Here is a 15197-nt window from a genome sequence, read left to right as displayed (position 1 = left end):
CCATTCAGTTTCTTGCAAAGCCACCCCCTTTGTTGATTTTAATTCCCTGTAAGCCAACCCTGTAAGCCATGTCGTCAGTTGCCCCTCCCTCCATCAGGGCAACGTCAGACAATCGTTCCACGCCTTTTTTCTGTGCAGACACCATACCATGGCAAGCATGGAGCCCGCTCAGCTCACTTTGGCAGTTAGGAGCACATTAAACACCACACGCATTATCCAGCAGTATATGCAGCACCAGAACCTGGCAGAGCGATACCGGGTGAGGAGGCGACGTCAGCGCAGTCACGTGAGTGATCAGGACATGGACACAGATTTCTCACAAAGCACAGGCCCTGGCAATGTGGGCATGATGGTGCTAATGGGGCAGGCTCATGCCATGGAACGCTAATTCTGGGCTTGGGAAACAAGCACAGACTGGTGGGACAGCATAGTGTTGCAGGTCTGGGATGATTCCCACTGGCTGTGAAACTTTCACATGCATAAGGGCACTTTCATGGAACTTTGTGACTTGCTTTCCCCTGCCCTGAGGTGCACGAATACCAAGATGAGAGCAGCCCTCACAGTTGAGAAGCGAGTGGTGCTAGCCCTGTGGAGGCTTGCAACGCCAGACAGCTACCGGTCAGTCGAGAATCAATTTGGAGTGGGCAAATCTACTGTGGGGGCTGCTGTGATGCAAGTAGCCAATGCAATCAAAGATCTGCTGATATCAAGGGTAGTGACCCTGGGAAATGTGCAGATCATACTGGATGGCTTTGCTGCAATGGGATTCCCTAACTGTGGTGGGGCCATAGAGGAACCCATATCCCTATCTTGGCACCGGAGCACCAAGCCGGCGAGTACATAAACCGCAAGAGGTACTTTTCAATAGTGCTGCAAGCACTGGTGGATCACAAGGGACGTTTCACCAACATCAACATGGGATGGCCAGGAAAGGTACATGACGCTTGCATCTTCAGGAACTCTGGTCTGTTTCAAAAGCTGCAGGAAGGGACTATTCCCAGACCAGAAAATAACCGTTGGGGATGTTGAAATGCCTATAGTTATCCTTGGGGACCCAGCCTACCCCTTAATGCCATGGCTCATGAAGCCGTACACAGGCAGCCTGGACAGTAGTCAGGAGCTGTTCAACTACAGGCTGAGCAAGTGCAGAATGGTGGTAAAATGTGCATTTGGACGTTTAAAAGCACGCTGGCGCAGTTTACTGACTCGGTTAGACTTCAGCGAAACCAATATTCCCACTGTTATTACTGCTTGCTGTGCGCGCCACAATATCTGTGAGAGTAAGGGGGAGACATTTATGGCAGGGTGAGAGGTTGAGGAAAATTGCCTGGCTGCTGGTTATGCGCAGCCAGACACCAGGGCGGTTAGAAGAGCACAGGAGGGCGCGGTGCGCATCAGAGAAGCTTTGAAAACCAGTTTCATGACTGGCCAGGCTACAATGTGAAAGTTCTGTTTGTTGCTCCTTGATGAAACCCCCCGCCCCTTAGTTCACTCTACTTCCCTGTAAGCTAACCACCCTCCCCTCCTCCCTTCGATCACCACTTGCAGAGGCAATAAAGTCATCGTTGCTTCACATTCATGCATTCTTTATTAATTCATCACACAAATAGGGGAATAACTACCAAGGTGGTGGAGGAGAGAAGCACCAGGAGGGGTGGTGGAGGAGGGAAGGACAAGGCCACACAACACTTTAAAAATTTAAAACTTTAAAACTTATTGCATGCCAGCAATAAGTTGCTTGGGCAATCCTCTGGGGTGGAGTGGCTGGGTGGCCGCAGGCCCCCCCACTGCGTTCTTGGGCATCTGGGTGAGGAGGCTATGGAACCTGGGGAGGAGGGCGCTTGGTTACACAGGGGCTGTAGCGGCGGTCTGTGCTCCTGCTGCCTTTCCTGCAGCTCAACCATACGGTGGAGCATATTAGTTTGATCCTCCAGCAGCTTCAGCATTGAATTCTGCCTCCTCTCATCACGCTGCCACCACCTTTCAGCTTCAGCCCTCTCTTCAGCCCTCCACTTACTCTCTTCAGCCTGCCACCTCTCCTCCCGGTCATATTGTGCTTTCCTGTACTCTGACATTGTCTGCCTCCACGCATTCGTCTGTGCCCTGTCAGTGTGGGAGGACAGCATGAGCTCAGAGAACATTTCATCGCGAGTGCGTTTTTTTCTCCTTCTAATCTTCGCTAACCTCCGGGAAGAAGAAGATCATGTGATCCTTGAAATACATGCAGCTGGTGGAGAAAAAAAAAGGGACAGTGGTATTTAAAAAGACATTTTATAGAACAATGGGTACAGTTTTTCACGGTAAACCTTGCTGTTAACATTACATACATAGCACATGTGCTTTCGCTCCAAGGTCGCATTTTGCCTCCCCCCAGTGCATGGCTAGCCCCTCCACCCTCCCTGTGGCTAATAGCGGGGAACATTTCTGTTCAGCCACAGGCAAACAGCCCAGCAGGAATGGGCACCTCTCAATGTCCCCTTAAGAAAAGCACCCTATTTCAACCAGGTGACCATGAATGATATCACTCACCTGAGGATAACACAGAGAGATAAAGAACGGATGTTGATTGAATGCCAGCAAACATACACTGCAATGCTTTGTTCTACAATGATTCCCGAGTACGTGCTACTGGCCTGGAGTGGTAAAGTGTCCTACCATGGTGGATGGAATAAGGCTGCCCTCCTCAGAAACCTTTTGCAAAGGCTTTGGGAGTACATCCAGGAGAGCCACGAACGCCAGGGCAAATTAATCATTAAACATGCTTGCTTTTAAACCATGTATAGTATTTTAAAAGGTACACTCACCAGAGGTCCCTTCTCTGCCTGGTGGGTCCGGGAGGCAGCCTTGGGTGGGTTCGGGGGGTACTGGCTCCAGGTCCAGGGTGAGAAACAGTTCCTGGCTGTTGGGAAAACCGGTTTCTCTGCTTGCTTGCTGTGAGCTATCATCTTCCTCGTCCCCAAAACCTGCTTCCGTGTTGCCTCCATCTCCATTGAAGGAGTCAAACAACACAGCTGGGGTAGTGGTGGCTGAACCCCCTAAAATGGCATGCAGCTCATCATAGAAGCGGCATGTTTGGGGCTCTGACCCGGAGCGGCTGTTTGCCTCTCTGGTTTTCTGGTAGGCTTGCCTCAACTCCTTAAGTTTCACGTGGCACTGCTTCGGGTCCCTGTTATGGCCTCTGTCCTTCATGCCCTGGGAGATTTTGACAAATGTTTTGGCATTTCGAAAACTGGAATGTAGTATTGATCGCACGGATTCCTCTCCCCATACAGCGATCAGATCCTGTACCTCCCGTTCGGTCCATGCTGGAGCTCTTTTGCGATTCTGGGACTCCATCCTGGTCACCTCTGCTGATGAGCTCTGCATGGTCATCTTCAGCTTGCCACGCTGGCCAAACAGGAAATGAAATTCAAAAGTTCGTGTGCCTTTTCCTGTCTACCTGGCCAGTGCATCTGAGTTGAGAGTGCTGTCCAGATCGATCACAATGGAGCACTCTGGGATAGCTCCCGGAGGCCAATACCATTGAATTGCGTCCATAGTACCCCAAATTCGACCCAGCAAGGCCGATTTCAGCGCTAATCCCCTTGTCGGGGGTGGAGTAAGGAAATCGATTTTAAGAGCCCTTTAAGTCGGAAAAAAGGGCTTCGTTGTGTGGACGGGTGCAGGGTTAAATCGATTTAAAGCTGCTAAATTCGACTTCAACTCCTAGTGTAGACCAGGGCTTAGTTATAGCACTTAGTTCTTAAGTTTCCATTGGGCTTTTCATTGCACTCTCTCTCCTCTGGGGGTCTTTCCCCGGCAAGCCAGTTTTAAATACTGTGCTTCCTGCCCGCACTTCTCTGCCATGAGTGACAAGCACCAGCACCCTCTCGACTGTCTTGGGGAGACTCCTATTGACACCTGCTGCTCCATCTGGGGCTTATTCCCACCTTGTACCCAGGAAGCCAGAGAACTTTGCCTCTGCAAATTCCTTATGGAGGAGGCGATGTGCCCACATGCGCAACCAGATCCGGTGACCACGGATCCATCAGAGCAACGCCCAGCACCAGCAGCCAGTGCCTCCTCAGGCCCTTCCTGTCCAGCACCGGCCCCTCCAGCCAAAGCCCACTGTGCACACAAGAATTGTGCTCATGGGCATAAAGGGGGCTCCCCGACGGGGACTGCCTCCAAGCGCAGTGTTGCGTTCCTGGGCCACACCAGGTCAGATGAGAAGTCACACATTGATCCAGATGCTCCTGATCTGAAGAAGCCTTGCATGGAGCAAAGTTGAAGCACTGCACCCCACTGATGCCACTGCTGGCCTTGGTGACTGGTCCGCCACCATCACCTCTGGCTCCATTCACTCGTCCAGAACCATCAGGACTTGCAGCGCCATGTACACCTGGCTGTCTCATGCCTCTTATGCCCACATCTGAGCTCATGCTGGTTCACCTCCACGCCCGAGTCCTTCAGGCAACATTTGTCTGCTGTCTCCCACCGACGAGCTGCTCCTGCTCCAGCCTTCTGCTCCGCTCCACCTTTCTCCACCGGTGCCCTCAGATACACCCTTGCTTCTCTCGGATTGTCCATCCATCACTGCACCACTGATATCCCCACCCTTACCAGGCCTGTCTTCAGAATCCATGTAGTCTCAGAACTGGACACTACCTTCTCTCCTGCCCGGTTGTCCAGCCCAGATCCCCAGCACCAACTGTACCATCTGACATACTTTCTGCCAGCTGATCCTGGTTCCGCTACCCACAAGCTCTGCCGATGCCTGGTGACCCCTATGCTTGGCCCTACTGGGCTGCTTGGAACCCCAACCGAGACGTGCCACTCCACCCACCTCATCACCCTTCTCCAATGCATACCACTCCCCCTTCTGTGCATGAGGAGCCTCTAACATTCCCACTCCTGCTGCATGAGCAGCACCGACAGGACCATCACCCACCCCCTCTGGTCCATACGGCGCCTCTTCATCGCCTGATGATGTTCTTATCCCGCCCACTCTGCCATCCCAACGACCACATGCAGTACCAGGACTTGCTTCAATGCATGGCTACAGCCCTCAACCTTCCTGTCAAAGATGACAAGGTTCCACAAAACCAGTTCCTGGACATCCTGCAATCCCCTGGACCCTCCTGTACCATCCTCCTTATTCATGAAAACGCCCTCATGCAGGCAGCCCAAGCTGTTTGGCTGACCCTGGCCTCTTGTGCCCCTACCCCGAAATGGGCGTGTGCCATTATTTCATTCCCTCAAAGGGCACAGAGTCTCTCCACACCCACCCACCCATCCCCCAACTCGCTGGTGGTGTAAGCTGCGACTGACCTGGCCTGCCAGCAACATTCCGCCCAGGCTGCCCGACGGGGCCACTAAGAAGCTCGATCTGCTGGCCTCCAATTTCATCCTGCCAGTTACCAGGCCATCTTGCCCAAGGACAACTTTCTTTCATACTCTAAGCTGGAGACCTTTCAGGCCTTTCTCCCCCCCGAAAAACAGCAGGACTTCCAGCGCTGTGTGGACGAGGGCAGACAGGTAGCTAACGTGGCTCTCCAGGCTGTGGTTGATGCCGCCGATTCTGTGTCACACTCCCTGGCATCTGGGGTTGTCTTCTGCCGAGACGCTTGGCTCCAGTCCAGTGGCTTCCCGCAGGAGGTCCAGACTACTCTGGAGGACTTTCCCTTCGAGAACAAGAAGTTGTTCAATGACAAAATGGATGAGTCTTTGCATTTGCTCAAAGACTCTTGTGCCACTGTCCGGTCTCTGGGCCTCTACTCCCCAGCCCCAGCTCGCTGACAGCTACAGTCGTCCTTCCAACCCCATCCCCGCACCACCTTCCAGCCTTACCCCGCAGCACCCACCTGATGCTTCCTGCCATCACCCACGTTCACAGTGGCCATGCTCCTCTGGTATAGCTACTTCTTCCACACCTTTCTGCAATGTCCTCCCAAGCAGCCCTTTCGCCTCCTTACACAAGGCCTGCAAACCTTCCTCCACCCCTCCTGCCACCCCGTGAGTAGTTTTCAGGGGTCATCTTGCCCCCTTCGCTCACAACTGGGCCAGATTACCACTGACCGCTGGGTGCTGGACATTGAATCTTCTCCTTTCCGCCCCAGCAGCGCCTGGACACTCCCTCACAGTGCCACCTTCTCAGAGAGAAAACAGATGCCCTCTGTTGGAGGGCTTTCCCTTCACCCCCTCCCCTGGTTCCTGTCACACAGACAGAAAGCAGAAGACCAGAAGTCCAAAGCGCAGACAATGTGATGTTTATTGGGGTTAGTTTCCAAGAAAGCATATTCCGAAACCCTTTACACCAGTCGGGCTTCTCTCTATACGCCAACAGAGTCTGTTCCCCAGTGTCCCCTTCCCGGCTCCGACGCCGCAGAGCGTTCACCCCGCGCCCCCCTTCCCGGATCCCACGCCGCAGAGCGTTCACCCCGCGCCCCCCTTCCCGGATCCCACGCCGCAGAGCGTTCACCCCGCGCCCCCCTTCCCGGCTTCCACGCCGCAGAGCGTTCACCCCGCGCCCCCCTTCCCGGCTCCCACGCCGCAGAGCGTTCACCCCGTGCCCCCCTTCCCGGCTCCCACGCCGCAGAGCGTTCACCCCGCGCCCCCCCTTCCCGGCTCCCACGCCGCAGAGCGTTCACCCCGCGCGCCCCCCTTCCCGGCTCCCATGCCGCAGAGCATTCACCCCGCGCGCCCCCCTTCCCGGCTCCCACGCCGCAGAGCCTTGTCTGTGTCCCTGTTCCCCATTCCCATTCCCCCCGCCGTTAGCAAACATGATTCCAATTTCCCTTCCCCCCCACTTCCTGTTTGACCCAAGTTTGTAGTAATATTCTCAGCTATACCTTAACTAATCATTTTACAGAAATTTAACTAACCAGTCCTAACATATTGTAACAATTCTCTTACCAATTATATCCCACTACCCTAATTAACTTACATCTAGCAAAATTAGTTATACATCAGACAGAAACAATTAGAGAACCAGCCAGATTAACAATAGAAAAGTAGGGGCCATAAAGATAAAACACGCAGCAACCATTGATAAGGGATTTCTTGCCAGACAGGATGGTATCAAACTAAGTTTTCTTTAACTATCTTAAGATCTGTTTCTTTATCTGCCGGTGATGGGCACTATCAGGGCAGGATTGTCTTCCTAAGGGCCCAATGCCACCTTATTTCAATGTGACTGGTTTGGGATGTGAGGATGTGACCGTAGGATTCCCAGTTTATGGCTGCCCCTGCTGCTTAGCCAAAGAACGAGGCCTCAGACTGTCCTAGGGAGAGAAGGCCCATACTCAGGCAGACTGTGATTTTGATTCTTTGTTTTTATACCCCTGTAACTAGCTAAGTGATAAAAATACACCTAAGCTCTTAAAGTAGAGGCCTTTACAGGCAGGCCTGAATATCTGTATCCTAACACTCTCCTGTGGAAGGCGCCATAGAACTCGTCCCGCACCCCTACTGTGGCCAGGGCCCCCCACGTGTTCATGAAGGTCTTCGCTATTGTGGTGGCATACATGTGTCAATTAGGTCACTTGGTGTTTCCTTATCTGGAAGATTGGCTCCTCATGGCACCGTCCCGAACCAGTCTTCTGGCTACCATCCGAACCCTGCGTTCCCTCTTCAATGCCCTAGGAATCTGCATCGAGGAGAAATCCGTCCTCATCCCTATTCGCTTTCTTACCTTCATAGGAGCTCCATGGACTCTTGTGGCACATACCTGCCTGCCTGCCTTCCTCCTTCAGATTGCTCCACAGGTCTCACCACACCCTGTGCAGCTCTGCCGCCACCCACCACCCGTCAATGCCTTTCCCAATGGCGGCCTGCACTTCAATTACACCATAGGCCTGTCTCCAGCCGTGGCTCCACTCTGTCTACAACCCACATTCCAGCCATCTCAGCAAGCTGGTTCTCATCCCCCCATCAGTCCTCACCTCTCACCGGGTGGTGCAACCCGTCCACAGTCCTGGCTGGCATCCCTTTCACACCCCTGATGCCTCACACCACCTCACGACAGACGCCTCCCTTGTCAGCTGGGGTGCTCATCTGGACAGCCACGCAGCTCAAGGCCTCTGGTCACCCAGGGAAGTGTGGATGCACTTCAACATCCTGGAGCTGCAGGCCGTCTGCCTTGCCTGCCAAACTTTTCTGCCCTTTCTCCACTCTCACCACATCCATCTGCTATCCGACAACACGACAGTGGTCATCATAAACAAACAAGGCAGAGCTCGATCCCTCTCTCTTTGTGCACAGACCATCCTCCTCTGGAACTGGTGCCTCTCACACAACTCACACTACAGACTGTTCACCTTCTGGGCACCAGCAACTCCCTGGCGGATATGCTCTGCCGCTCTTTCCATGCCAACACAAGTGGGAACTTCACAACCCCACTCTCTGTCCCTCTTCCGTCTCTGGGGCACACAGCGTTGGGACCTCTTTGCCACCCCAGAGAATCACTAGCTTTCCCTCTTTTGTTCCGGGGAGGCCTCAGCCAGGGCTCCTGGGGTGATGCCTTCCTCCTATCCTGGACCACCAGCCTCTGCCACGCTACATCCATTCCCCTGCTTCCCCAAGTCTTGCGCAAGGTGCAGCATGACCACACAACTCTTCTCCTCATTGCCCCTGCCTGGCCTCGCCAGTACGGGTACCCGGATCTCCTACTTCTCTCAACTTGCCCTCTGATCCATCTCCCGGACCTCCCACATCTCTTTACACATGTGAAGAGCCAGCTGCAACACCCCAATCCATCTCAAAGCCTGGGGTTTGGATGGGGCTCATGCATAGACAATGTATGCTCCTCTCCTGTCCGCAACATCCTTACCCAGAGCCGGCACCCATCTACTCACGCATGTTACTGAGCCAAATGGCGCCATTCTACCATCTGGGTACAGCGCCACCAACACCCCCTGCACTCTGCCTCCATTCCCATCATCCTCGATTATCTGCGCTCTCTCTCTCTGCCGATCAGGCCTTGCCCACTCCTCTGCATCCACATGGTGCCTTCTTAGTGCCTTCCTTCGCCCTGTGGATGGGTTTTCCGTCTTCACCCAACCTGCTACCTCCTGCTTCCTTTGTGGCCTTTTCAACACCTTCCCCATGGTCTGGAACTCCTTAATCTCATCCTTGCCGCTCTTTGAACCACCACCCTCTGCTCTCTCACTCATCTTTCCATGAAGGTGATCTTTCTGGTGGCTGTCACCTCTGGACGATGCCTTAGTGAACTGGTGCCCATGATGGCGGATCCACCTTTCACTATCTTCCATGAGGACAAGATCTCCCTACGCCTCCATCCCAAATTTCTCCCCAAAGTGGCCTGACCATTCCACCTTAACCAGAGTGGAATTTATGTATGCATCCGATGAAGTGAGCTGTAGCTCACGAAAGCTTATGCTCAAATAAATTGGTTAGTCTCTAAGGTGCCACAAGTCCTCCTTTTCTTTTTTGCGAATACAGACTAACACGGCTGCTACTCTGAAACTTAACCAGAGTGTGCACCTCCCAACCTTCCACCCTAAACCTTTTACCCTAAGGCCTATTACCTTCAGCGTGCCCACCCCTTCTGTGTGTCTCTTCAACTCTTCATCACCATTGCTGAATGCTGCCAGGGTCACGCACTCTCTTCACAGTGACTCCCTCAATGGATCAGCTGGTGTATTGACAACTGCTGTGCGCTTTCCAGTGTCTCCTGCCTCTGGGGGTCACAGTCCGCTCTATGCTGGCCTTCCTCGTGGCTGTCCCGTGGCATGACATTTGTAGGGCAGCCACCTGGACCTCCATCCACACCTTTTCTGCCCATTACGCCATCACCCCTGCCATTGTAATGGATGCAGCAGTCGGTCGCACACTATCCTACAGAGCCCTCCCGCCCACTTCCTCACTGACCACTGCTCGCTACTCTCCCATGTTTGGAACCCACCGAGGGACCAGCACTTGAAGAAGAAGAGAAAGTTAGTTACTGTAACTGGAGGTCCTTCGAGATGTGCGGTCCCTGCCTGGATTTCAATCCTGCCCTCCATCTCTCTGCTGTGCGTTCCCTTGCTTCCAGGTAAGAGGGAACTGGAGCAGCACTGACATGCGTAGCCTCTTAAAGCTTTGGACATGCCATGCGGTCGACACCCAATGCACGTGTGGATCAACGGACGCGACTGTGATCAGCTCCGGCGCAAGGCATGTATGCGCACCCGCGTTTGGAATCCAGATAGGGCACACACATCTGGGAGGAGTGGTAGATACGCTGGAGGGGAGGGATAGGATACAGAAGGACCTAGACAAATTGGAGGATTGGGCCAAAAGAAATCTGATGAGGTTCAATAAGGATAAGTGCAGGGTCCTGCACTTAGGACGGAAGAATCCAATGCACCGCTACAGACTAGGGACCGAATGGCTAGGCAGCAGTTCTGCGGAAAAGGACCTAGGGGTGACAGTGGACGAGAAGCTGGATATGAGTCGGCAGTGTGCCCTTGTTGCCAAGAAGGCCAATGGCATTTTGGGATGTATACGTAGGGGCATAGCGAGCAGATCGAGGGACGTGATCGTCCCCCTCTATTCGACATTGGTGAGGCCTCATCTGGAGTACTGTGTCCAGTTTTGGGCCCCACACTACAGGAAGGATGTGGATAAATTGGAGAGAGTCCAGCGAAGGGCAACAAAAATGATTAGGGGTCTAGAACACATGACTTATGAGGAGAGGCTGAGGGAGCTGGGATTGTTTAGCCTGCAGAAGAGAAGAATGAGGGGGGATTTGATAGCTGCTTTCAACTACCTGAAAGGGGGTTCCAAAGAGGATGGCTCTAGACTGTTCTCAATGGTAGCAGATGACAGAACGAGGAGTAATGGCTTCAAGTTGCAGTGGGGGAGGTTTAGATTGGATATTAGGAAAAACTTTTTCACTAAGAGGGTGGTGAAACACTGGAATGCGTTGCCTAGGGAGGTGGTGGAATCTCCTTCCTTGGAAGTTTTTAAGGTCAGGCTTGACAAAGCCCTGGCTGGGATGATTTAACTGGGAATTGGTCCTGCTTCGAGCAGGGGGTTGGACTAGATGACCTTCAGGGGTCCCTTCCAACCCTGATATTCTATGATTCTATGATTCTATGATCTCAAAGAACCTCCAGTTACAGGAAGTAACCTTCCCTTCAAGAACGCAGCTTCTCTCCTCTTTACAAAAGCTCCCAACTGAGTCTTCTTTTCAAACAGCGGCTCTTACTTGCAAACTGCTGTAGAGTTCTTTGTGCAGCTGCCAGTCGATTAAATATTTAAACTTGACAATGAGATCATGACTCAGCGGCTGACAAATAATGGTGAACGGCTGTGTCACAGGCAGGAAGAATTAGATCATTTAATATCTTAAAGACACAGCCTCTTCATGTCCAGAACCAACCTTTGCAACCTCAGGGTGGGAGACCTGTTCCTAAGAGCCCAGCTGAGGTGAAACCTCATGGCAGGCTCCTAGCTCAAAACTGATGCCTAGCTTGGCCATCCTTAACAAACCCGAGATGCCTTCTTGACACTAAAAGAAAAGGAGTACTTGCGGCACCTTAGAGACTAACCAATTTATTTGAGCATGAGCTTTCGTGAGCTACAGCTCACTTCATCGGATGCATACCGTGGAAGCTGCAGAAGACATTATATACACACAGAGACCATGAAACAATACCTCCTCCCACCCCACTGTCCTGCTGGTAATAGCTTATCTAAAGTGATCATCAAGTTGGGCCATTTCCAGCACAAATCTAGGTTTTCTCACCCTCCGCCCCCCCCCCCCCAAACTCACTCTCCTGCTGGTAATAGCTTATCCAGAGTGACCACTCTCCCTACAATGTGCATGATAATCAAGGTGGGCCATTTCCAGCACAAATCCAGGTTTTCTCACCCCCCCCTCCCATACACACACAAACTCACTCTCCTGCTGGTAATAGCTTATCGAAAGTGATCATCAAGTTGGGCCATTTCCAGCACAAATCCAGGTTTTCTCACCCTCCACCCCCCTCACACACAAACTCACGCTCCTGCTGGTAATAGCCCATCCAAAGTGACCACTCTCTTCACAATGTGTATGATAATCAAGTTGGGCCATTTCCTGCACAAATCCAGGTTCTCTCACCCCCTCACCCCCCTCCAAAAACCACACACACAAACTCACTCTCCTGCTGGTAATAGCTTATCCAAAGTGACCACTCTCCCTACAATGTGCATGATAAGCAAGGTGGGCCATTTCCAGCACAAATCCAGGCTTTCTCACCCACCCCCCCCCAACCCGGGGACACACACACACACACACACACAAACTCACTCTCCTGCTGGCAATAGCTCATCCAAACTGACCACTCTCCAAGTTTAACCAGAACGTCGGGGGTGGGGGTAGGAAAAAACAAGGGGAAATAGGCTACCTTGCATAATGACTTAGCCACTCCCAGTCTCTATTTAAGCCTAAATTAATAGTATCCAATTTGCAAATGAATTCCAATTCAGCAGTTTCTCGCTGGAGTCTGGATTTGAAGTTTTTTTGTTTTAAGATAGCGACCTTCATGTCTGTGATTGCGTGACCAGAGAGATTGAAGTGTTCTCCGACTGGTTTATGAATGTTATAATTCTTGACATCTGATTTGTGTCCATTTATTCTTTTACGTAGAGACTGTCCAGTTTGACCAATGTACATGGCAGAGGGGCATTGCTGGCACATGATGGCATAAATCACATTGGTGGATGTGCAGGTGAACGAGCCTCTGATAGTGTGGCTGATGTGATTAGGCCCTGTGATGGTGTCCCCTGAATAGAGCGCTGAGGAAGCGTTGTTCTAAATCAGCCATAAAAATGTTGGCATACTATGGGGCCATGCGGGTACCCATAGCAGTGCCGCTGATCTGAAGGTATACATAAAGCAGCATCACTTGCCCCATAACCTCAGCCATGCAGAACGCAATGCCATCCACAGCCTCAGAAACAACTCTGACATCATAATCAAAAAGGCTGACAAAGGAGGTGCTGTTGTCATCATGAATAGGTCGGAATATGAACAAGAGGCTGCTCGGCAACTTGATGATCACTTTAGATAAGCTATTACCAGCAGGACAGTGGGGTGGGAGGAGGTATTGTTTCATGGTCTCTGTGTGTATATAATGTCTTCTGCAGCTTCCACGGTATGCATCCGATGAAGTGAGCTGTAGCTCACGAAAGCTCATGCTCAAATAAATTGGTTAGTCTCTAAGGTGCCACAAGTCCTCCTTTTCTTTTTGCAAGGACAGACTAACACGGCTGTTACTCTGAAACCTTCTTGACACTGAGATTCTAGGGAGAAGTGTTTTGCTTGTTTTTCTTTTTTAAATTGGAAGAGAAACTAGATCTTGCAAATGCCAGTTCTGCAACTGCGCAAAACAGCTGGGTTCAGGTCCTTGGTGCAAGCCAGGGATCACTGTTAGAATATATTGTGCTAATAGTTATATCTCTAATAACACTCAGTACTTCAGTGGCACCTTTCAGCGGTAGACCCTAGAGCGTATTACAAAGCCACATATCATTTTGCCCAGGGTTAGGGAAACTGAGGCACAAGGCCACCTAGCGACTCTACAGCAGATCTGAAAATAGACCCCAAGTCTCCTGCCTCCCAGTCTGCTGCATCTATGGCTTTTCCTCTGTAGGTCTCAAGGGGCCGTCGCAAAGTCCCCAGGTCGTGGCACGGTGCCGATCCCCCAGACTAGCCGTAGGCACAGAGGGTCCATTGGCGCGGAGCAGTTGGCAGGATCGGGGCCGCCACTAGCCCGGTTCTGCAGCCAGGGCGTTGCGCCCTCGCCACTGAGCCTTCCCCGGGAGCCACAGAAGGGATTTAACCCGGCTTCCGGCCATTGCCCAGCACAGGTCGCTGCCCCGCGCCCATCCCGGGACTGGCTGAAAATCCCCCGATTTCCTCCACGGCACAAAGCGGCCCCCGGCCAGTCGCGCCCGGGAGGATCGCGCCGCTGTCGCTTTAACAGCGGGCGCAGCCCCGCCTGGGCCGGCTCCGGAGCCAAGTGGGCGGCCCGCCGCCTTTGTCCCCCGGCCTCTGGCGGCTGGAGCCGGCGGCGAGCTGAGGGCAGCGGGGAGTTTCCACAGCGAGCGGGCCCCGCCGAACTGCCCGCCCGGGGACGGACGCGAACCGGCCCCGGGAAACTCCGGGCGCCCCCGGAGCCGGGCTGGGGGCTGGGCTGCTCCCGGGCGAGGCTCAGCCCTGGCGGATTGAACCTCGTCGAGGCGTTGGCGGCGGAGGCTCCGGCGAGGACGAGGGTGAGTCTCCCTCCGGCAAGCCCCGGCTCCCCAGGGCTGCGCGGCTCTGCCCCGCCGCCACCCGGAGCCGGCCGCCCGTGGAGCCCCCCGGCCGAGCTCCCTCTGCCCCGGCTGCTCGGACGATCGCTAGCGGCCGGCGCCGGCGGGGGAGAGGGGCAGGGAGGATGGTGGCTCAGGTGAGCAGCGCCCACCTCTCTCCCCTTCCCTGGGCCCTGCCCTGCGCCGGGAGAGGCGGCCCCTCCTGCGGGGAGCTGGGCAGCTCCAGCGGCTGCCTCTCGGTCTGGCTGGGGAAGGAGCTCGGCAGCCCGCTCCTGAGCTCCATGCTTCGCAAAGGGCTCAGCTGCAGCTGCCGGGTGTATCTTGCATGGCCCTTCCCTAAGGCCCGTCCTCGTGCTTGGCCAGGATGCAGCACCCCTCCTTCCCCCTCTCGGAAAAGCGCCTCGAGCCCCCTAGGCCCAAGCCCTCCGAGCTCTGAATATGGGCCGCAGCTCGGCTGGCGGCTGGTGAAGGCCGGCTGTGAGTCACCCTTGCACAAGGGCTGCAGCCCAGAGCGGCTTGTTAGGCACCTGAAAGGAGCCGGTGAATACGGTCCTGAAACCCAACTGGCTCCTGCCACTTCCTCACTCAGGGCAGGCCAGGCCTGGCCGCAGGGGTGTCTCCCCTCTATTCAATGGCTGGTGACCAGCTCACCGGCTCCTTGTTCCCTTAGTTAAAAAATAACTGATGACCAAGGGCTGGAAATATTCTCAGAGTCTGCTGACCTGCATGGTCTCCCCGACCCAACAGGAGGAATGAGGGCAGAGCAGAGGGAAGGGGCCATGAGACGAAAGCTTCAGAGTGTCACCTGAGCTAAAGATACTGGGTGATGGGCCCTGTTTGCAGAGGTGCTGAGGACTTGCAATTTCAGATGAAGTAAGTGGGATTCAGGGTTGCTGAATACTCCTGGAAATCAG

Source organism: Eretmochelys imbricata, chromosome 15 (assembly GCF_965152235.1).
Source record: "Eretmochelys imbricata isolate rEreImb1 chromosome 15, rEreImb1.hap1, whole genome shotgun sequence".
Classification (NCBI taxonomy): Eukaryota; Metazoa; Chordata; order Testudines; family Cheloniidae; genus Eretmochelys; species Eretmochelys imbricata.
Note: the sequence above shows the minus strand (reverse complement) of the source record.